At 39.1% G+C, this 22447-nt stretch overlaps 1 pseudogene; it reads left to right on the forward strand.

Moving 5' to 3' along the window:
• Nucleotides 1-12098: 12098 nt before the first annotated feature.
• Nucleotides 12099-17792, forward strand: LOC142432659 (NADH dehydrogenase (ubiquinone) complex I, assembly factor 6-like; annotated as a pseudogene).
• Nucleotides 17793-22447: the final 4655 nt, after the last annotated feature.

The following is a 22447-nucleotide window of genomic DNA, read 5'->3' on the forward strand; positions in this document are numbered from 1 at the left end:
ATAAGTCCAATATTAGCCCACATGTATGATACCAATCTATAAATTCCTCTTCAGACTCTCACAACACATGCAATGATGCCTAATGCGGGAAGATCACAGGCCATGGGTGGAAAGTCTTGTGGATCCAGTGGTGTTGGAAGCACCTCAGTGCTGGCAGGGGTCTCCAGGTAACTCCTCCAGCTCCAGGGCGTTGGCTGCCATCAGCCTACCTCCATGTGGCTTGTCAACAGGAGTGTCTCACAGGGTGAGTGTATCTGGTCTCCAGTGAGCTATTTATCTCCAGCGGGCCTCTAAATGAGGTCATCAAGCTGTGACTTGATTGACAAGCTAAATTCCACCCATTTATTTACTCTTAATAGTCTCAAGTTGACACCAGATAATGTAACCACCATACAGCAATAATAATAATGAGCCTGGAGTATACGTGGCTGGGATATTGTACCGAGGTTCAAAGGAAGCTAGGAGAAGAGATGAAGGGATGGAAGAAGATAGGGAGTAAAGGAAGAAGATGAAATAGCCAAAGACAGGAAGGAAGAGAAGGAAGGAAGAAAGGAGCAAAGTAGGAAAAGGGGGAGTATAGAAGGAAAACGGGCATGAGGATGGAAGTAGGAAAATAAAGATGGGAGTCATCTCTTCTAGCTCATCATTTCCTTGCCTGTTGATCCTTCAGTCTTGCAGTATGAAAGGACTGATCAAAGGCACCAAGACAGTGTTGAAAAGAGGGTAGAATACTTAACTCCAGTGAGAAAGCCATTATGAAAATAAAGAACAGTGAATATTTCGAGGAGAAAGGCCAGTTATATTTAGATGCTGAGGAAAGATTTTTAAAAATAAAGAAAGGGCAGTGACTACTGGATTCAACTAAGGAGGTTGGTGGTGAACTTAACTACTTCAGTTGCTCTAAAAAGAGTTGATATAAAACCGATTGGAAGAGGTTGGGTAGAGAATGAGGGTATGAAGGATTTGGAGGCAAATAAAGGTAATAGGTGAACCCTGACATTGGATCACAAAACCTGGGATTAAGTTTCTTCTCTGCACTTACTCATTGAAACATCTGTGGAAACAGCATTTAATTTTGTTGACTCTCATTTGGCTGCTCTGTAAATTGAGGATAAAAATACCAAGCACAAGTCTTGTCATGAGGATTAAATTGGATCGTAGAGGTAAAATGTGTAACTACATACACCAGGCACTCTGAAAATGCCTTTCCTCTTCCATTTGTCTTATTCAGTCCAGCCTCGTGCCTAGGCCAAAGGAATGGATTGATCTCCTATGAAGACCACAGGTGATTTTACAAGTCTGTACAGAAACTGCTGAGGGAAAAAGGAAAGACTTGGCTCCTTTTCATGCTCTTGTTTCCTCACCCTTGCTTAAGTGCAATAAGCTTAAAGACCTTCACTTTGGTCTCAGTGGGCCATTCATATGAGAACAGAAGAAAAGTTGCAGCATCCTTATCTATTTGCTTTCTATTCACCCTGGTGAGGAAAGCAGTCCTCAGAAGATTAAAGGAATAGCCGGGCATACAACACCTGACAACGGGCGCATGAGCTCAACAGAAATTTAGGAGCCACCTATATGAGCTGTACCTGCGGAAGGACACCCATGCCACCCAGGTTCACACAGAGATTGCATTTGGGAGCAGAGTAAGCATCAAAGCGGGCTTTGTATTATCCAGAAGGTGGACTGCCGCTGGTTTTCCACGGTCAGATGTAACTGGCTTGCTGCAATAATTTGGTGAACAGCAGGGAACTGAACCCCACTGTTGAAAGATGGACAGGATCTATGCTTAGTCCTTTGACACAAAGTGTTATCTGAGTAAGAGTTCTTCCCTAAGGAAGTAGTGTGGAGCGGGGAAGTACGCACCAGATGTTAAGACAGCACATAATATCAAATCTTATTTAAGTTTTACCTTACAATAGTCCAGAATACATTCCCTTTGCCCTATCAAAAATTTCTCATCTAAGATTAAATATATGCAAATTGTATATCCTTACATACTCTTGGGTGACAGTAGAACATTTATAAGCCAATTCACTTCCTTCCACAATATTAAAACTGATGTTGTCAAGTGGGTGCTAAAAAGTTCTTGGAATTCTTTGGTATGCTGTCATTTAATCACATTGCACATGCACTTATTTCTGTAATGGAACAGTGGATCGAGCGAAGGAAATGTGCATAATCATCCCTGTGTTTTCTACATTTTTACTTCCCCAGGAAATTCTGTTACAAAGCAAGCCACTCTGATGCCCACAATCAAATGAAAATTAGTTATTCCAATTGAGAGACCTGTCACATCAATTTACCATCTTTTAAGCATGTCCCCATAGTTTTTCGCCCTCCCCACTCCTGCACCTGTCACTAGGAAAATAATATTCACTTTAAGCTCCATAATTAAAAAATGCTTACTGATTAAAATATTTGTTTATGTAATAAAATAATAATAACTAATTACATCCAGCCTGATGAGTTTATATTATGTTTCAGTCAATAAGGACTAAAATCAACTGAGCTATTAAATCCAGATAAATGATAATGGAAAAGATTGCTCAGCCTTAAGTATAGTGATGCTCCTAAAGTGCTATAATTCTAGTTTCTTCTTTTACTAAGGATCATAATTTGCCATTGATTTTTATGTAAAACCTCATTGACTTTAATGGGAATTCCTTATGTACGTTGTTGTTATTAGGTGCCATTAAGATGGTTCTGACTCATAGCAACCCTCTGAGCAACAGAACAAAGCCTTACCAGCCTGGCACCATCCTGCCAATTGTTATATTTTAGCCAACTATTGCAGCCACTCTGTCAATCCGCTCAGTGAGGGCCTTTGTTTCTTTGTTTCTTCCTTTCTCGCTTTCTCTCTTTCTTCCTTTTTGTGCTGCCCTTTCACTGTCATCTGATAGCAACCCTGTAGGACAGAGTAGAACCGTCCCATGTGGATTTCGGGGACTGTAACTTTGCGGGAGTAGAAAGCCCTGTCTTTTCCCAGAGGAGCAGCTGGTGGCTTCCAACTTGCAGTTAGCAACCCCATGCATACCTATTACACAAACAGAGTGACTTTAATCTAGATGTACAGCAAAGGAAAAATATGGCACAGTTACTAAAATGTTTCTAAAACATTCAACTTTTATTCCTTGCCACCACACAAAGTATGATTGGACACCACATCACACATATTTTCATTGTGTTCTTCATATTTATTCTGTTAGAAAAAATGTAGATCTATATATAACATCACTACATCTCTTTAGAACATGTATTATTTGTGGGGGAAGTTGGTACAGAATCATTCCCAGAAAATCGTAACACATGCCTTGTCTATTGGAAGATAGATTGAAGTCCAAGAGAACAATCCCCATGGAAGCCACAAAATGCTTTTTCCCACATTTCAGGCAATTTTTTGCTCTGTTTGTTGTTTTATTATTATTATTTGTGTGTTTGTTTTGATAACCACTGAATTCGGTGAGCTTTCTGGTACTCTAAAAAAATTCATGGGATGTTAAGTCAGGTACCATGCAGGAAAGAGTAGTCAGGGAGGCTATGAAACGTCACGAGGTTTATAGTGCTAAGAGGCCTCTGGGAGAGGAGTCACATCAGGGCATGAAACAGCATCACCCAGGGACACCTGGGAATGAGGAAACAAGGCGGAATTCTGGGAGAGAGTTGGTGTATGGCAGGCAGAAGGGGATTAGTTTAGTTGTGTGGTTTTATTGGAATTGGCATTTTGACTATGTCTGCAGGCTCAGAGGATAGACACTCCGAGTGATTAAACTGGGTATAGTGGCCAGTGTTGGAGCCTGCTAAGGGAAGTGATTGGAAATAGACTTAAACAGCCATTCAGGATTGGGGGTAGACTGTCTTCCAGAGAGGGCCTTAAAACTATGTCAAGACGTAATTTAAAGAAAATGATATTTAATTTTGGATTTGCTGAGTTATGCTAGAAAAAAGTGTCACTCAAAGTGTTCACTCACTACCCCAGCTACCTGTCCCACTAGACTCTCTTTGCCCACATACACATAGTCACACCCAGATCCTCTGCTCCATGGAAACCAGCTTGTGGTAGGCAAAGATAGTGCCAAAAATCTCATAAGGACAGTCATGATTTCAATCAATGTTCCATAAAAATAATAGTGTTAGAGAAGAGCAAATTATTAGATTGCTTGTCAATATCCCTAATGATTTCCTTCTCCCTTTTTTGATGTTAATAAGAACTTGATGTTCCCTGTTGAGGAGTACTGAAACCCATCTTACTACTTCGCAACCAAAAAACCTCCTGCATCTCAACTGAAGTCTCTATCTCCGAAGCTTACTGAGCACAGAGTCAGAAGGTTCTGAGGATTATGTTAGGCTGTGGACTCCACTTTTAAGAGTGGAGCTGGCTCGAGACCCAAGTACAATGTTAGTGATTTGAAAAATGGTTTGAGCTTCTAATTCAAAGCATAATCAAATAATTAGTAGTAAGTCATTTCATGAACATACATTGGTTTGAGTGTGAATCAGAAATTCATGTTTTGCTATTATTTCACAGGTAAATGTGGTCAACTTAACCTTCACTCTAGAAAAAGTTACTGCCCATCTGCAAGCTCTGGATTGAGATTCAAATGAGGCTAAAGTCCTATATTATGAATTATTGCTGGAAACCAATATTCCAGTGCCGAACAATTATTTATTCCTTTTAATGTACCTGATAGATAAAGTTAGAGTGTATCTGGACTGCTCTTTTTCAAACTACAGATAGCTCCTCTATGATGATTGGACTCAAAGATATTCCATATAGTTTATTCTTGAACCCAGGCTGGATATGTAGCAGCTACTAAGGGGCCGCTCTTTTTATGGTGATGTCAGAGGCACAAGAAAGCAAGGGCAATTCCCCGAGCAAATGTCAACCTTCTCTGCTCTGTGTCCATCCTCATGCTTTTGGCTCCGTGGCTGACCCTAAAGTCACAGATGGAGTGGGGAAGTGTGTTTCTTCAATGGAAATAGGAAAGCGGATAAGACAATGGCAATGAAATCAGTCTACTTTTTAGGGTAGACATTTGTTTCACATGGTTTTCTCCAGGAGGAGCACACATCTTTGAGGTGATTTATTTTTTTCTTGTGGAACTGTATTGGTGAAGGCATGTTTAAAAATGTAAAAAAAATACTCCTGAAGTTATAATTGAGTAAATATTCAATTTACATGGATGATTTCATTGATTGATTGTTTTTTCAATTTCATCAATTGGCTTTATAGTATTTATGGTCTAGGTAAAGCTTTAAAAGTAATAAAGATAGGGTCCAGAGAAAATGAATGCATGTAAGATATATGTTATAGGGACTCTTTAATGTCTATGTAAGATAGTCTTATTTGACAAACATCTAGGAAATATTAATTTTCAGAAGACACAAAAATATTACTTTCTTTTCCTACAGATAATCTTAATTTCTATCTCCAGTCATATTTCTGAATGTCAAAGTTGAATTTTGGTCTGTTGTAATGCAAAGGTAAACTCAGTGATTTCAAATAATGTATATTTGTATATACTTGTGTATGTATATATCTATATTTCTATATAATAATGTATATTTTGCATATATGTATATATATGTACTTGAGTTATAGTGCTGATTAAGAACATGTAGATTACCACAAACTGCCAAGATATCAATGAAATATTTCTTGGAAGTTCAGCCAGAATGTTCTTTATAAGTAAGGATGCCAAGACATTGTCTCCCATCCTTCAGACATATCATCAAGACAGAGCACTGGCGGGAAGAGCACATCATGCTTGGTTGAGTCAAGGGGATGGGTGGAAACAGATGAAGTCCCTCAACAAGAGCAATTGACCCGTGGCTGCAATGATGGATTCAAACACAGCAACAACTGCGAGGTTGGTGCAGGACAGGGAGTGTTTTGTTGTATATACCTCGGTGTACACACACACACACACACATTTTGGCAACCACTTTCTGTTAGTTTGTGGTACTGTAGTGACTTGTGTGTTGTGTGATATGGCTCTGGACTGGACTGGTGGTTCAATTGCCACACAGAGTGAACAAGCTTCCGAAGAACATTCAGACTAAAAAGAGACTACCAAGAAGACAGAGGCGGTCATCCACTACTGAGGAATGAGCCAGGGAAAAGTTTATGAACAGAATCAAGACATTGTTGGAAACAAGTAGAACGCTGTCGGTGATGGGGTCAGAAGATGAGCCTCTCCGGTCAGAAAGCACTCAGAATATGATTGGCAGAGCATCCTTCTCCAGTAGAGTCTGCTTTCATGACTGGGATGGAGTCAAACCTGAGGGACTAAAGCCTTCAGGACGTTTGCTTGCAGATGAGGCAGTATTCAAAACGAGAATGAACAGCTGCCACAATCAATTAATCAGATCTTGGAATAAAAGAAGAATAAACCTAGGAAAATTTGAAGTTTTTTAAAAAAAATTAAATGGAACTAACCAAACTCAACATTCTAGACATTAATGAGCTGGAATGGACTGGTACTGATCATTTTGAAATAGGAAGTCATATGAGTTACTCTGCTGGGAATGATAAAATCAGGAGGAATGGCATTTCAGTCATCATCCAAAAGGACATTTCAAAATCTAACTTGAAGTAAAATATTGTCTATGATAAGATTATACCTATCCTCCTTCATGGAAATCCAATCAATGCAACTAATATTCAAATGTATGCACCAAAGTGAGTGAGGAAGAAGTTGATGAACTCTACCCACATCTTCAGTCTGAAATTGATCAAACATGCCATCAAAATGCATTGATAGGTATGGGTTTTTGGAATGCACAAGTGGGAAGAAAGAGAGAGGAAAAGTAGTTGGAAGATAGGGCCTTGGGTTTAGAAACGGAGCTAAAAATTGCATGACAGACTTTTGCAGGACCAAAGACTTCTTAATCACAAATGTCCTTTATTCAACAACACAAACTGTGACTATACATGTGGACTCCTCCAGATGGAACACACAGAAAAAATTAACCACATCTGATAAAAGAGACTAGCTCAATAGTAGGAGCTAAAACCAGGCCAGGGCGGACTGGAAGAGACCATCAATTGCTCAGAAATAAGTTCAGGTTGAAGCTGAATGAAAAGAAAATAAACACAGAAGAGTCAAAATATTATTTTTAGTGCATCCCATCCGAATCTAGAAGACATAAAAAGAACAAATTTGAAGCATTGAATCCTAATGACAGAAGATCTGATGAGCTACAGGAGGATATGAAGAGCATCATCCATGAAGAAAGTGAAATGTCATACAAAAGACACAAAAGAAAGAAAGATCCATGTAGTTACCCGAAGAGACTCTGAACTATGCTCTTCCTTGTGGCTAAGACAAAGGGAAGAAATGATGAAGTCAAAGAGCTGCACAGAAATTTTCAAAGCACAGCTAGAAAAGATGACATAGAATATTACAGATAAATGAGAAAAACATAAGAGTAAAAAAACAAAAAGGAAGAATATGCTTAGCATACCTTAAACTGAAAGAACTAAAGAAAAATGTCAAGGACTAGCTTCTAATATTGAAAGATTCTGTTGGCAAAATATAGACCAATGCAGGAAGCAACAAAAGCAGATGCAGAGTCACAGCACCAAACAGAACTAATCAGCTTTCAACTACTTCAAGAGTAGCATGTGAGAAAGGACCAATGGCACTGCAGAAAGAATTTCAAGCGGCACTGAAAGCATCTGCCAAAAATAAGGCTCAAGGCATTCAAGGACTAGCAGTAGAAATGTTTCAACAAGTTGCTGAAGCACTGGAAGCATTCACTAATTTATGCCAGAAATTTGGAAGAAAACTACTTAGCCAATTGACTGGGAGAGATCAATATTTATAGCAATTTCAATGAACGTCAACCCAACAGAATGCTCAAATTATAGAACAATCTCATTAGCATCATATGCAAATATATTTTTGCTGAAGATCATCTCCTAATAGTTGCCGCAGCACATTGACAGAGGTTTAGGCCAGACTCAGAAGAGGACGTTGAGTAAAGATATCATTGATGGTGTCAGATGGATCTTGGCGGAATGTAGAGAATACCAGAAAGATGTGTACTTGTGTATCATTGGCTGTGCAAAAGAATTTGACTGTGTGAACCATAGCGAACTATGATTATTCTTGAGAAGATTGGAATCCCAGAACACTACATTGTGCTCATGTGGAACCTGTACAGGGACCAAGAAACAGTAGAACAAACGTAACAAGAGCAAACTGCATGCTTTAAAATCAGCAAATGTAGGTGCCAAGGTTGCATCTTCTCACCATATTTATCTATCTGTACGTGAGCAAGTCATCAGCGAAGCTGGATTTTATGAAGAAAAAGGTGGCATCAGGATTGGAAGAAGGCTTATGAATAACTTGCAGTATGCAGATGACACAAGGTTGCTGGCTGCAATTGCAGAGAGCTGGAAGCACCTTTTGAAGAAGATCAAGGACTGCAGAATCTATGGAACACAACTCAATGTAAAGAAGATAAAAATCCCAATATATGGACCACGATAAACAGAGGAAAGGTTGACATTGTCAAGGATTCTGTCTTGCTTGGATCCACAAGCAATGCTCCTGGCAGCAGAAGTCAAGAAATCAAAAGACACACTGCACTGGGTAAATATGCTACACAAGACCTCCTTAAAGTATTGAAAAGCAAGGGTGTTGTGTTGAGGCAAAAGTTGTCCTTGACCCAAGCCATTGTATTTTCAATCACCTCCTCTGCATGTGAAAGTTGGACATTGAATGAGGAAGACTGAAGAAGAATCAATGAGTTTGAATTGGTGTGCTGGTTAGTAATATTGAAAGTGCTTTGTGTGGATTGCCGAAAGGACAAATATTGATTTTGAAAAAGTACACCTATACTACCTATCACTTAAAGGCAAGGATAGCAAGACTTTTTCTCACATACTTTGGACATGTCGGGAGAGATCATTTGCTAGAGAAGGACATCATGCTTGGTAAAGTAGCGGGCATTGCCAAAGAGGAAGGAAGACCTTTTATGAAATGGCTGCATCTGTGGTCTAAAATATAAGACAATTGTGAGGGGGACACAGAGCCAGGCAGTGTTTGGCTTTGAATTACACAGGGCTGCTATGAGTCAGAACTAACTGGGGGGCACCTAACAACCACATATATTTGGGGGGTGTAGAGATATGTACAGGTACACTAATAAAACATTTTTAAAGTGTGGCAATTTAAACAAGTTTGTTCATATATATGTAAAATATAGGGAGTGGTTTAAAATATTTTTAGACTTAACCATAAAGAATGATATTCATTCTGATCTTGAGGCTAATGAAAAAATTTCTGCTATAGAGTAAGTATCTAGGATTGCCTTCAATTGCTCAAAAAGTGGATTGCCTCTACATTTCTAATTTTGCACGTCAGTCTTGTTGTTAGGTGCCATCAAACGGGCTCCGAATGATTATGACCCCATGCACAACCCAGCAAAAGCCACCCAGTCGGATGACATCCTCACAGTTGCTGTTATGTTTGAGCCCTTTATTGAAACCACCATGTCAATCCTCCCCATTGAGATTCTTCATCTTCTACACCGATTGATCCTCTGCTTTACCATGTGACATGGCCTCCTCCTGATATTGGTCCGTCCTGATATGGCCAGAGTTCCAGAGCTGCAGCCACTGTGTGCTTGCTTCTAAGAAGTGTCTGGTTAGACTTCTCCAGTTCATGGCATATTAATTATCTGGTAGTTCATGGTATCTTAGATATTCTTCACCAGCACTATAATTCAAGGGCATTGATTATTACCCTATCTTCCCTGCCCATTGTCCAATTTACTTATACATATGATGAGATTGAAAATATCATATCTTACACCATCTGACATCTCCCTTCACCCACTTCTCTGCTGTCCATCCCCCAGGGAGGAGGTTACATGGGCGAGAAAGGGGACAAAATGAGGAGCTGATACCAAGGGCTCAAGTAGAAAGCAAATGTTTTGAGAATGATGATGGAAAAAAATGTACAAAAGTGCTTGACACAATGGATGGATGTATGGATTGTGATACAAGTTGTACGATCCCTCAATAAAATGATTTAAAGAAAAAAAGAAAATGATGATGGCAACATATGTACAGATACACTTGAGACAATGGATGTATGTATGTATTGTGATAAGAGTTGTATAGCCCCCAATAAAATGATTTAAAAAAAACATCATGTCTTGGATCAGATGCACCTAAGTCCTCAAAGTGGTATCTTTCAAAGATCTTTTGGAACAGATTTGTCCAACTTTATTCATCACTTGATTTCTTGATTGATGTTTTTATAGGCATTGAATGTGGATCCAAATAAAATAAAGCCTTATCAACTTCATTACTCTCTCAACTTACTATGATTCTGCTTCTTGGTTTAGATGTGAGGACTTTTGCCTTCTTCGTGTGCAATTCATGTTGAACCTTCGGTCTTCATCGGTGAGGGTTTCCAGTTCTCTTTGGTTTCAGAAAGCAAAGCTGTGCTGCCTGGATATACTAACAAGGTCACTGCCATTGAGTGGAGGCCGGCTCATAGTGGAAGGCCTGAGAGGACAGGGTAGGGCAGCCCCTGTGAGTGTCCAAGCCTGGGAGTAGAAAGCTTGTGCTCTCTCACAAAGGGGCTGGTGGTTTAAAACTGCAGCCCCATAGGAAACCACTGTACCGCCGGGGTTCTTTGACATCTCTACATAGCAGGTTCTTAATGAGCCCACTACCCATCCTGTTGCTATGTTCTTTTTCATGTGGGCCAGCTTCCTGGACTTTTGTTCAGCATACAGATTGCATAAGTATGTTAAAAATACCACTAGGTGCACACCTTCTAAAATGTTAAACAGTTTAGTATCTCCTTGTTCCACAGTAGAGGAATCAGCTATTTATGTGCATTCCACATTCCTATAGCATTCAGCGAAGTGTGAGATCACGGGGTGCTGGGCACACGCGTTTTGCATACAGAGACATTATTTTGTTGCGGTGCCTCCTCTTACACACTGAGCACCACCAGGATCTGATTTTGAGCATTACTTATTTCATTGAGTTGTTATTTATATAATAAATTAATAAAAATAGAACACAGGTACAGTATATCTGGAATTAATTGTACCTTTGAGACCATCTAGCACTTAATTTTTGTGTGAACAAACTTAGCAATGGAAGTTAAGTAGCTTTATAAGGGTCAATTACATTTAAATACCAAAAATGAAATTATAACACAATTGAGAATTATTATATGTTGTTTTTAATATGTATACAGCTATTAGAATTAACTTTAGGAATAGGCCCTATCAAAATTAAAATAAATTAAGATAAAATCTAATCATTTAAATAATCTTACATTACTAATAACATTTGTGTCAGTGGTAAAGTGAAATTTCTTAATTTGATTCTTCTATCCATGTCTCTATGATTTCCACCAAATGATAGCGTGGGCCTATACAAAGAAGGGACATGTAAGACTAACAAAGGAGATTGATTCTTTTTCGTTGCCACTCCCCTGGCTGTAAGGATGAGCCATCTCTAAGGCAGGGACAGAGAGAAATCCTAGGGACATCAAAGAAGAAAAGCCGCCGGTGCAACAAGTTCATGATCTCTGTGTGAAATGGGAGAGGCTGAGACCAGGGGCAACATAATTTGTAGGACAAAGACCCTGGGGCACAGCATCAGGGCCAGGCTGAGATCAGAGGCTGAGGTAAGGCCACCATGTACCGGAGCAGAGGAACAGCACTGAGACATTGAGATTATAAGGCAGAGAAGAGGCCTGGCCCCTGGCCATGGAGGCTGAGGCCCAGGGCCCACATGGCTGAGAGGCTAAGGGCTAGAGCGTGACTTGGCTGCTGGCTGAAGAGATGTGTTGCTGTGGATAAACGACTGCATCTTTAATGTTTTCTTACCTTGCAAGGAAATAGGAAGGAAGGAAGGAAGGAAGGAAGGAAGGAAGGAAGGAAGGAAGGAAGGAAGGAAGGAAGGAAGGAAGGAAGGAAGAAAGGTAGGAAGGAAAGAATGGAGGGCAGGAGGGGAGAAAAGACAGATGAAATTCCTCAAACTCATATCAAAATGGGGCCATATTTTCCCCTTACCCTCTTAGTTGCCTAGGAAACTGCTGCACCATGAATATGTCTAAATAATGGAAATTGAATTGTATTACAGCTTAGGAGGCTAAAACGTCAAAACAGGATCTCCCCCAGGTTGATTTCCCTCTGTCCTGATCTCCGGTGGCTGCCATAAACCTTAGATATTCTTTTCCTGTTGGTGAATGCACCTTTCTCTGTGACTACATGATTTCTTTTCTCCTGCATGTCACTTATTTGAGAAGATACCATTCGGAAAGGGTTAGCTCTCAGTCAGTCCTGCTTTGATACGATCAGGGTTGATTCAAAGGGATTCTAACATGCCTCCTAAGACACAGGCTCTGCAGCAAGAGAAAACACTCGCTTCTCTTTGTCTGAACTTCACATTGGTTTATGCCCATTCCTCGTTTCTTATTGCTTTTATGACCAAAATGTCATACATGGGTGGCTTTAAAGAAAATAAGTTAATTTTTCCCACAATTCTGGAGATTACACATCCCAGCTAAACAGGTCAGTTTTAAGAAAAGCTTATTCTTTGCCTCTTCCAGGCTCCAGTGGCTGCCGAGGGTCTTTGAACTTCTGGCTTGCACACGACATCTTTCCCACTGTGTGTGCCTTTCCATGGCTTCATTATTGATGTTTGAGTATGATTTTCTAGACTCCTGAAAGTGCTGAGATGGCCTGGCATGTGTTTATCACCTTCCCTTCTTTGGGCCCTTTGTTTCTCTGTCCTTTGAGTAGCTCCTCGCCTCCACACCACATAGCATTAGAGAAGGATGGAAAATTCTTAGCTTTAAAAATCAACAAGCATAGTCATGTTGGTAACTCCATGAGAGGGGATTCAGAAATATTAAAAAGGAAAAGAAAAACCATGTCCTTTGCCCTCCGTTTCCCTCTTAAAGATCATTTCAGCTTAGAAGAAGGGAGAATTCGGGAAGGACTCTCCCAGTGATTTTTTGCCCCTCTTCTAGACTCAAGCCCCCCGTGGAGGAAGAGGAAGCCCAAGAAAAACGCCACAGTCTGAAGACGTAGAAGTGTTGAGCCTTATACCCTTCTGGTGATATGTGGTTAGTGAGAAGTGTGGATAAAACATCTGCATCGAAGTGCCCAGGACAACTCCCCAGAGCAGCTTCTTGGGGACCCATAATGTATGCTAGGAGTTTTCAGAAATTAACTCAAAAGTGAAGCTGTGTCAATCTAAGTACCCTCTGTTTTGGTAAAAAATAATCCATTGGTAGACAACAATGTTATACATCTGAGGACTAAACTCAGATACCATGAAGGGATGAAACCATGTAGTTTAATCATATCAGTGGATTTCGACAGAGGGCAGCCCCTCTATCCACTGACAAAACAGCACTAGGTCATTGCCCTAGATATGCGAATTATAGTTAAGGAGAAGAAAGAGGAAAGGAGAAATTCTCATTTCCTTATGGTTAAAGCTTGTGAATCTTTTATAATTTCTATGCAGCGGATTGACATAGTGTTTGCAAAATGGGCTCAGGTATAGACACAATTTTGATGATGTCACAGGACTGGGAAGGGTTTCCTTCTGCTGCCCATAAAGCCAGTATGGATGACTCAATGGCATTTAACAACAACGTGTGTGTGTCTGTGTCTGAATATATATATATATATATATATATATATATATATATATATATACACATTTAATTTATAAATTACATATAATGCAATTGTATAGTGCAATAATATTAAAAAGAGTTGCAAAATTATCACCAAAAGGAATTTTAGAACATTTTCTTCTTTTTTGTACTCTTGGTTAGTAGCTCCCAGTTTCTCCCCAATCTATGCTGCCCTACCCCCTAGAAAACAGTAGTCCGGTTACTCCCTGTACATTCCCCTATCCTGGACTTCATACACAGAAATAAAAACCACCAACAACAATAAAGTATGTTGCTAAGTTATAGCCATCATTCATGTCTTTGATTTTGAAAAAGTGATAACTCTCTTACACACATGAGTGTCTCTAGAGTTGTTTCTCTACGTAACCCGGACTAACACACTATCCATCGTAATTACTTACATAATGATATCTCTATGGTCAGCCGATCAATGGAAAGCAAGATTTCTCAGGGATGTGGTCGCCTTCCAACATATGTAGAAAAGCATCCTTATCTTTTGCTGGATTTGGTTCTGATTCATTTGGCTTCTCCTCTAAGTCTTTGGGCTTGAGTCTGTTTTATTGCCTGCTGGTGCTGAGAGTCATTAGCAGCCTGCCTCCTTACTTTATAATCTTGAGGTAATTCATCAGCTTCTGCAGCTAGGTGAGTCACGAGTAGCCTTCAGCCCAACATATGACCCACTGAGATGCGACTTGTCTATATCTACAGCTATCGGAGCCGCGTCCTTGCTATCAGCCTTTTTGTATATATGATTATAGATGCTTCACTCTGTTTGCTTCTCTAAAGGACCAAGCCTAAGACAGGATCTTCCTGTTTTTCACAGAAAAATCTCTTCTGCCAAGCAGGATGTCTTTCTCCAGTGACTCGTACCTCTTGATGAGATGTCCAAAGTATGTGCGAGAAAACACTGGCTGTCCTTGCTTCTAAATAGCATTCTGGTTAAAGTTCTTCCAAGATGTATTTGTTGTTCATTCTTATGGTAGTCCGGTCAGCATTATAATTTAAATGCACCAATTCTTCTCTGATCTTCTTTATTCATTGTCTAGCTCTCCCATGCTCATAGGTAATTAAAAATACAGGCAGTTGCATCTTAGTCTTCAAAATAGCACCTTTCCCTCCTAACAGTTTAGTCTTTTGAAGCAGATTTTCCCAATGCAATACATCATTTGATTTCTGACTGCTGTTTCTGGAGGTGAAATTGTGGATTCAAGTAAAATGAAATCCTTGATAATTCCAAACTTTTCTCTGTTTATAGTGATGTTGCTTATTGGTTCAGTTGTAAAAATCTTTGTCTGTTTTACTTTGAGGTTTAATCCATACTGGAGGGCGGTAGTCTTTGTTAGCCATTGGTTAATGCCTGAAGTCCTCTTCACTTTCAGCAAACGATGTATCATCTTCATATTTCAGGTTATTACTAAGCCTTACTACAAACTTGGTAACTCAAACTTGTTAATATAAAGGGGCTTCTAAAGTTGTGAAAATGTATTTTTAATTCTGTCTTTCAGCAATCTTTTTGAAAGTTCTTTATATAATCCAGTTATTTCAGTATATATACTGAATGGTATGGTGAAAGAATGCAAGCAACAAATCCTTCCATTATTTTAAATCACAAATTGTCATTTTTTTACTATGCTAAGAATGACAATATCAAGAAGAAGGAAGTATCATGCTCTGAGATATGATAATATCTAGATGCCTGCAAAGGAATTTAGTTAATACAACTATTATTGAAATATATTCACTAACCACTGAAGCTAGTGATAAAGAAATTGCAGGATTCCACTGACGCCTACTGTTTGAAATTGATCAAAAGTACAATCAAGATGCATTGACAATTATTGGTGATAGGAATGTAAAAGTTGGAAACAAAGAGGAAGAAAGAGTAGTTGAGAAATATGTCCATGATATTATAAAAAAGCTAGAGATTGAATGACAAATTTTTGCATAACCAACAACTTCTTCATTGTAATGTCTTCTTTATATCTTTTCCCAACAGCATAAATAGAAGCTGTACATATGGACCTTGGAAGATGGAATATACTTGTATAGAAATGAAGTTGACTACATTTGCTGGAAGATATGATGAAACCGATATTAGTAGCCAAAATGAATTCAGGGGCAAACTGAGGGACATTCATTAGTTACTCACTTATAAGTTCAGGTTGAAGTTGAAAAAAATTAACTCAAGTCCATGAGTACCAAAATGGAATTTTCAGTGTTTCCCACCTGAATTCTGAGAACATTTCAAGAATACATTTGACTCATTGAACACTAACAACAAAAGACTTGCTTTGCTAGTGAGGATCAAGGAATTCAGATTTCAGTATGAATTACAACTCGATGCAATGAAAACCCAAATCCTCACAACTGGACAGACAGGCAACCTCGAGGTAAATGGAAATAAGAAAAAGTTGTCAAGGATTCATTTTCTTGAATCTACAATCAGTGCTCCCAGAAGCAGCAATCAATGCATTGGGTCAATCTGTGGCACAAGGCCCCTCTCAAGTGTTGAAAAACACGGGTGTCATTTGATGACTGTTCCTGACTCAAGTCATGGGACTTTCAATTGACTCATGTGCAGGTGAAGGATGGACAATGCATATAAAGACTGCAAAACTTGATGCATTTTCATTATAATGTTGCCCATGAATATTGAAAGTACCATCAATACCAGAACCAAATAATCTGTCTTGGGAAAAGTATACTAGGACTACTCCTTAGAAGTGAGAATGGAGAGATTTCATTCAGTGTACTTTATCAGAAGAGACTGATGCTGGAAAAGGACATCATGCTTGATAAAATAGAAATACAATAAAAATAGCAAGACCCTCAGTGGCTTACAACAATGGGTTCAGCATTACAATTGTGGGACTGCTGCAAGGCAGAACATTGTTTCAGTCTGTCTTATAGAGGGTTCTATAAGAGGATTTCTTACTCAATGCTCCTAACAAGATCTACAAGCATCTCCTGGTTTTGTTCTCAATCACTGACCTTGGTTTATTCTGAATGAGTACCATTGAACATCATTGGTGATTGGAATGGAAGTCTGAAAGAAAGATGAAAGATGGTCATTGGAAAATATAATCTTGGTGATTGAAATGATGATGGAGATAACATGGTATAAATTTGCAAGTCCAATGGAAATATTTTTTCCAGTAACATAAATGGAAAGTTTATACGTGGAACTTGCTGGATGGAAAACAGAAATCAGTTAAACTACATCTGTGTAAAAAGATGATGAAGATGGCAGCCTCCACACTGGGCTATGACTGGGGCCCATTAAGACTCCATGTCCCAAGTGCGCAGGCTCCCAGAGTGTCTGAGATGGAGCAGAGCCGCGCTAAGCTGACCTGCAAGCTTTGGGCAGTGGCCCCCTTCTGCTTGCAGTTGCTGCAGAGAGAGGTTATGAAAGCACCTTATACTTCACGCTGCTCCCTGCAGACTCCTGATTTGTGGTCTTTGCATTGAAAGTCTTCAATGTGGAACTGGCATCGTCTGGACTGATGTGAATGCATCAGTTGGCAGCCCACTGAGCAAGATTGACACCAGGACACTCCACTACATGAACCAGTGGTCCTTGACCTATGGAAGGCTATCAAAAGGCATAATCTGACTAAAAGATGGCTTTTGAGACTCATTGATGAAAGAGAAAGAAAATTGGCTGACCAGGCTTATCGTAATATCCAGGAACTGAAAACTCTGCTGAGAACACGCGGAGTTCTCGTCTCTATTTGACACTCAAAATCCTGGGCATAGAGGATCTTCACCGGATCATGCCGTAAGTCACACTGGAAAAGCACAAGGCATTGTCCCTTGCTTGAGAGGAACCTCTTTCATGGGAACAGAAGGAAGTGCTTCCTTCCCATGGATCTTTGTGCACGGCACAGTGTGTCACAGGGTTTTCTACGCAGGAGCCAAGGCTAGATCCGTCCACAAAAATGTTCCTTTGAAAGCATTTCTACATTTCTCCAGACAGTTGATCTAGAGGACTATTTAAAGAAAATTCTAGTGGATTTTGATATATTCCACCCAACTTAACAGCACAGTACATTACTTCCATTATCTTTGTATATTTAACCATGGAGAAAAAAGATATTAAAATAGTTTGGGGGGAAAAAGATGATGGAGAAATTCAATATTTTTGGTAATAAAAAGGTCAGGGGCTGACAGAAAAATTGCTCACATTCAAATTGAAGCTAAAAAATTAAATTAAATTTTAAAAAGTAAAACAAGTCCATGCTTGAGAGCTCTGCGAGTTTAGTTTGTGTCCATTTGACTGTGCCAGGATTCTCATTGGTTTGGCAGATAGTGTCTGGTAATCTTCCATGATGTAACCTGACACAATGTAATGGATACATAATAGGATCTACTGTGAGTAGCCAGTTAGTTCTAAGATTAGGGTGGAATAGTACCCCCTTCGTCAGCTCAAAGCCCTGATGTCACTGAGAGCACAGAAAGGCCTGGAGTGCTGCAGGATATAAATCTACCAAATCTCAACTACTGGCTGGTATATTTGCAGCATAGCTTATGGATTGAATTAAAACAAAACAACCTAGACAGACCAAAAGTCCTGTCTTGACCGCTCCCCATAATCAATGCTGAAAAATATGTAAGACAAATAAATAAGCGAAAAACCAAACTGCAGTGCTGGTTTAGTAGGTTCTATATGAAATATTTTATATAATGAAATATTACAGGTAACCATTTCTTGTTTCTTTTCATCTGAGTGTGATTTAAAAAGAGGATAATATGATTATATTTTTGTATAGGAGGTAGCAGAATTCCCAGATAATTTATGCTCAGCTTGATTACTTTATTGATAAGAAAAGAGAACTTGGTAATGCATATTTTATGAGAAATGCATTTATTAAGCATAGACTGTACATAATGCATTAGGCTTTATGTGAATTGCATTGGATTTATATTTCTTTTAAAGCATATTTTAAAAATGTTTTACTGTGTATATTATAACCTCTTTATTGCTGGGTTGTTACTCCTGCAGTTGCAGTGGCTTACCATCTTAGAGCAACTTCTGAGGTGAAATTCCAGGGAAAAGGTCACTCCTGAAAGCACAGTAATAATCAATACCTGTAGTCTCTGCTTCTCTCTAAACATCATTTCCATTCCTCTCGTACATTTCCAGCCAGCCAAGCTCTGTGACAAAGCTGTGTCGAATGTACAATGATTACAGATATAAAAATAGTTGGAAGATGTAGGGTCAAATGCCTCTGTCAGACAAAAGTAGCAGCAGGCTTGAAAGTGTCTCAGATTGTCTGACAAATGAAGTGTATTCCTGGTGGCTCTATGTTGACTACCTCGGGGGCAGTGAATCATTTAATATGACTTTTTAGTCAAAATCTGTCCTGCATATGTCTGGTTAGAAGGTAGGGGGTAGGATTTGCCTGCTAGTAATTGTGAACAGGATTCCCGGCAATGCCATCCTGCATCTTATACAATGAGCCCTCTGAGCAAGCTCAGGGGAAAGGGTCTCATTACCAGCAAGATCCAGGAGTGGAGCCCACCTTCTGGACCCCGGATCTCTGCACAGCGAACCTCCTGGGTTCAGAAGACTGCTATCATATCAGAGGAGCAGCAGCAGAGCCAGGAGTCAGAACAGCGATGGACTTCCAAACCTACAGAGCAAGAAACGTTGGGTGCTTTTGTGCAGGAGGCTGGTGTGCAGAGTGGGGGACTTCTGGGCACTTAAGGCAGTTGAGCTGGTTGATCCACAGAAGCAGAGCTGAATGTGTGCAGGCTGAGGAGCGGAGTACCTCTGGGCACTCAATCCAGGGAGCTGGCTTGCTGACCCACCAAGTTTGAGCTGAATGTGTTGGGTTGAGGTGTGCAGTAAAGTGGTATGCTCCTTTGGGAACTTATTAGCAGACCTGAAAGAGCTTTGTGACATGTCCTGATAAACAACTCAGCCTAGAACATTTCTCACTAGCATTACAACTGGCATTAACTTCCAAATTAAGCCTTTTCATCGGTGTGGTCTTTTGTCTGTGTGGCCATTGGAATGAATATTAGAACCCAGACAAGTAAACTAGAGAAATTTAAAGCAAGTCAACTACAGACATACATAACCCAAGGTGTCCTGAAGATGACGGGAGTCGAGCTTCATGCTCAACTTTAAGCAGGAGGCTGGTGGGAAACGACATACCTTGCAGAATCCAGCTACCTGTTTTCCCTTCGTTACTACCTGAATATTAGTTAATACATTAGCTCTAAGTTCATTTTATGTTCATTCATAAAGATAAACTCTTTGGCTATTTTTCAAGATTTTATAAACCTCTAATTAAAATTTAACGTATATTTTCAAATGTGGCATAGCATTTGTCAGTTTTAGCATTAACCTGAGCACACTGCTTTATCATGTACTGCATGCATAAGCCATATCCTTTAATGCTGAAATAATCTAAAGGGAATAATATGATTCATTCTCCCAATAAAAATCCTCCGTTATTTCGAGGTTTATCGTGGTACAGAAAAGAGTATCAGAGCCTACATTTGGATTGAGTTTGCATAACAAGAATGTGCAAAGCTTCTCTAATCTCATCCTAGCTGTTTATGAAAAAAGTATATTGCATATGAAGAAAGTGTAAAAAGTCAAAATTGCACAATAAATTTGAATCGAGACTCCCAGAACTATCTATTCATTAAAATCAGGCAATTCAAAGGTCATATTAGAAGGATTCATTTTTTGACTACCTTGACCCAAGGTTTCAAGACACCAGAAATCTCACATACTCCAATACAGAGTATTATAAATGTTTTGTTTTAAATAAAGTTTTCCAGAAGTATTGGATACGATGGCAACATTCTAAGTCATCCCATGTACCTGTTCTTCTTCCATGTTGTCTTGTAATGTAAATTTGAAGATTGCAATTGTGGCTTTCTGTGCATAGGGACATGTGACTGACAAAGGACTACAACTCACCATAGACAAAGAAGAGTTGTTAAATATTTTCATCACTGGTTTCTATGACATCATAATTATTTTTAGATTCATTGAATAGTTCCCACCTTGATAGTAGATCAATGCTTTTATGGGTCTATTTTCAGCACATTTCTAATATTTTAAATTCCATGGTGGCAAAGAAAATCTATCTGCTGATCACTTTATAGCCACTTCTGGTATTATTGACAGACATGTATTAGGTATTTAATTAATAAGTTAGAAATCTAAAATAATTAATTCCTTTTAACAACTATTTTATACCATATTTACTTGGCTCAGGGCAATTGTATAGAATAGGTATCTTTAGGCCTCTTTTTTTCTGTTTCAAAATGGCTTTGACTGGACTAAAGGTTCACTAGAGCCAGGATGCATTCTTCTGGGCCACTACTTGTCTGCCAGCTTGTCTTACTGTTGTCGTGTGTGTTTCTGTGGTGCTGGAAGCTGTGCCACTGATAATTCAAATATAGGCAGGTCATCAAAAGTGAACACGTTTCAGCAGAGCTTCCAGACTTAGAACAGACCATCAAGAGGGAATGGGCTTCCGAGGAATTAGCCACTGATAGCGCTACAGATAGCCTCTAAACATGGTCATCTCATGAAAACCTAACCGTTGTCGAGACAGAGCCAGAAGATGAGCCTTTCAGGTCAGCAGGGTCTCAAAATAGGACTGAGGAAGAACTGCATTCTCAAAATAGAGTCGGCCACAATGAGATGGATGGAGTAAAGCCTGTAGGAGAAAATCCTTCAAGACCTTTATTGGCTGATGGGACACTGCTCAAAATGAGAACAAATGTCATTGAATAAATGGAGCTTAGAATGTATGAAATATGAGTTAGGGAAAATTAGAAGCTGTCAAAAATGAAACCGAATGCATAAAGATCGATATTCCAGGTGTTAGTGAGCTGACATGCACTAGTATTGCCCATTTTAAAATAGAACATTATATGGTTTGCTATGCTGGCTAGGACACAATCAAGAGTCATATCTTTGTGTTTATTCTTAAAAAGGACATTTCAAGATATATCTTGAAGCACAATGCTGTGTGTGATAGGATAATGCCTGTCATCACCCAAGGAAATCCAATCAATATCAATATTATTCAAATTTTGCACCAAACTTTAAAGCTAGTAATGAAAAAGTTGAATAAATCTACCAAAATTTTCCTTCTGAAAATAATCAAACACAAAATCCAGTTGCAATGACAATTATCGGCAATTTCAGTTCAAAAGTTGGAAGCATCAGTGGCTCATGTGTAAGTGCAGGTTGAAGGAGAAGAAAATGAAAGCGATGTGAGCCAAAATCAGCCCTTGAGCAAACCCTATGCGAATTTTGAGACAATCCCAAGAGCAAATTTGATGCAGAAATTTAAGGACAGAAAAGCTGATGAGCTGCAGGAAAACATCATGGACATCATTCATGAAGAAGCCAAAAGGTTATTAAAAATATAGGGAAAAATAAAAGATTAAAAATAGATGTCAGAAGAGACTTTGAAATTTGCTCTTAATCATATAGTAGGTAAAGCAAGTAGAAGAAAGGATGACGTCAAAGAGCCGAATAGAAATTTTCAAAGGAAAACCATAGAATACCATGTAAAACATTACAGTGAAATGTGCATTGACTTGGAGTTTGGAAACGAAAAAGAACAAGCACACAGAATATTTTAAACTGAAAGAACTAAAAATAATTCAAACCTCACATCAAAAATTGAAAAATTCTCTGGGCAAAATATTGAACAATTGAAGAAGCATCACAAGAAGATGGGAATAATGCCCAGTCACTGCATCTAAAAGAGCTGACCAGG

This window comes from Tenrec ecaudatus, chromosome 1 (genome assembly GCF_050624435.1).
Source record: "Tenrec ecaudatus isolate mTenEca1 chromosome 1, mTenEca1.hap1, whole genome shotgun sequence".
Classification (NCBI taxonomy): Eukaryota; Metazoa; Chordata; class Mammalia; order Afrosoricida; family Tenrecidae; genus Tenrec; species Tenrec ecaudatus.